Below are 2,502 nucleotides of genomic sequence, written 5' to 3' on the forward strand. Positions count from 1 at the left end.
TTTATTTGGGGTTCAGTCTTGTGCATTTGAAGTGGGACCAATCGTTGTGGGGTTCCATTGTATTCCGTTGTTTGGTGATTAGTCAGGTTTTTGTTTAAATCCACCAATGTAAAGGCTTTTGATTTCTATAGGTGGGCCATAACCCACAGGTTGACGTATGGATTTATGAAATGAAAGGCAAATTGCCTTTAGGCAGTTTTCCTTTACATAAGTGGTATCAGAGTTGGGAAAGGTTTCCTGTGAGAAGAAAGAAGATTTTGTGTGCGAAAGAAGGAGGTACAGTTATGTTGAACACTGGTGATTTTGTGGTCTTTAGACTATCGTAGAGATAGCAGCATTACAAGGTGAGAATTGCAGTAACCTAGAGCATTGATGCTCAATTAGTTCCAAGGAGAGAGAACCAGAGAAATGCCTAAAGACTAATTCAGGAGAGAAGCTTGGTGAGGTATCATGTAGCATAGAAGACTGTTACTGCAGAGGTTTGGCTGCCGCTCTCAGAAAGATCATGATGGCAATTCCACTGAGGAAGTGTGTAGAATTTCTCTGGGATTAGGGAGAAGCATATGACCAGGAGGTCATAAATTTTTGTGCCTCGGGATTCTAATGCAAGAGCATCCGAACACCCCTAGTCAAAAGTCAAAGTTAAAGCTATGGATGAGGATACATGGACAATCATGTAAACTGGGAGCAAATTTCTGTTAAAAATGAGCTAATTTGATGGAATTGATAAGTCTCGAGAAGACTTAATTCAATGTAATTATCTGCCATGTATGCGAATAGAGAAATTTAGATGATTTGTGAGAGGAAATCGTGGATCTGAGATGATCCATTCTTATGTAATTTCTTATATAAAGAGAGTATGTATTGTGAGATAAGGAGAGCATAGACAGAGAGTGAGAATACAATGTGAGATTCCCACTGTCCCTATCTATTATCTAGCAAAGCCACAGCCAAGGCAACGGGCTTGCCAGAACCAACGAATAAAGAAGATCATGTTGAGCTTGACTCTAGTCCGACTTTGTGAAATGACTTGAGAGGTGCAGAATAAGTGGGAGTTGTTTTCGGCGCAAGTGAAATACCACTACTTTTAACATTATTTTACTTATTTGGTGGGGTGGAGATGGGGCACTACCCTTGTTTTTGGCCTTAAGGCACATTTCGGTGGGTCGATCCGGGCGGAATACATTTTTAGGTGGGGAGTTTGGCTGGGGTGGCACATATATTAAAAGATAACGCAGGTGTCCTAAGATGAGCTCAACGAGAACAAAAATATTGTGTGGAACAAAAGGGTAAAAGATCATTTGATTTTGATTTTTAGTGTGAATACAAACCATGGAAGCGTGGCCTATCGATCTTTCAAATTTTCAGAATTTAAAGCTAGAGGTGTTAGAAAAGTTACCACAGGGATAACTCGCTTGTGGCAGCCAAGCTTTCATAGCGACATTGCTTTTTGATCCTTCGATGTCGACTCTTCCTATCATTATGAAGCAGAATTCACCAAGTGTTGGATTGTTCACCCACCAATAGGGAACATGATATGGGTTTATACCATCATGAGACAGGTTATTTTTACCCTAATGATGAACCACATCGCAATAGTAATTCAACTTAGTACCAGAGGAACTATTGATTCACACAATTGGTCATCGTGCTTGGTTGAAAAGCCAGTGGCGTGAAGCTACCATGTGTCTGATTATGACTGAAGGCCTCTATGTTAGAATCCATGCTAGAAGTGGTGCATGTCACTCTTTGGCTGTATCTCGACCCACATTAGGGGCATTTCTTTGTCACCCCAGGGGCCTGTGTCATTTGCAAGCCGCAATTGTGAAGCATCTTGGTTGGGGCAGCATTGAAGTTCAATTCCAAGCAGTCGTTGAGAAGAATCCTTTGTAGTTGACTTAAATATGTGATGGGGTATTGTAAGTAATAGAGTGCCCTTGTTGCCATGATCCACTAAGCTTCATCCCATGGTCACCTCGATTTAGAGCTTCGCTCTTGTCACACATTATTCAAACAAATCCGGACAACTCTCTCACTCTTGTGCCTTTGCCTCGTCCTCCAAATGACAATCTTTTATTGCTCACATCTCAGAAATTCTTTGCTTGGGTGAGGGAAATTTGGGGTTTCCACGTTGTGACAGAAAAGGCACCCAGGCTTGGGAAAAATTGGGGCTTCCATGTCATGCCCCAATGCCCAAAATTTATGCATAATTAAGTTTAAGATACATTTTATCTCTAGATATACCAAGCACTGAGAGCAATCAAATCACTGGAAAGTGTAATCCTATAATAGCATCTCAATACACCACGTACCCTGAAATAGCTCATTTATTAGTTTTATGATAAAAATAGCTCAAAGCAATATTTCTCATGCCAAATTACAAGAATACTTAGATCATAAGTGTGACATATGAAAATAGACATACTTAGGTTGATAGTGGCTATTACATTTGTTAGATTTATGATAAAAATAGATCAAAGCAATATTTCTCATGCCAAGTGA

At 40.1% G+C, this 2,502-nt stretch overlaps 1 pseudogene; it reads left to right on the forward strand.

The window, feature by feature from the left end:
• Positions 1 to 775: 775 nt before the first annotated feature.
• Positions 776 to 1,983, forward strand: LOC149154112 (25S ribosomal RNA; annotated as a pseudogene).
• Positions 1,984 to 2,502: the final 519 nt, after the last annotated feature.

Source organism: Pinus tabuliformis, chromosome 9, assembly GCF_031772625.1.
Source record: "Pinus tabuliformis cultivar Carrire ecotype Pingquan chromosome 9, CPIR1, whole genome shotgun sequence".
Classification (NCBI taxonomy): Eukaryota; Viridiplantae; Streptophyta; class Pinopsida; order Pinales; family Pinaceae; genus Pinus; species Pinus tabuliformis.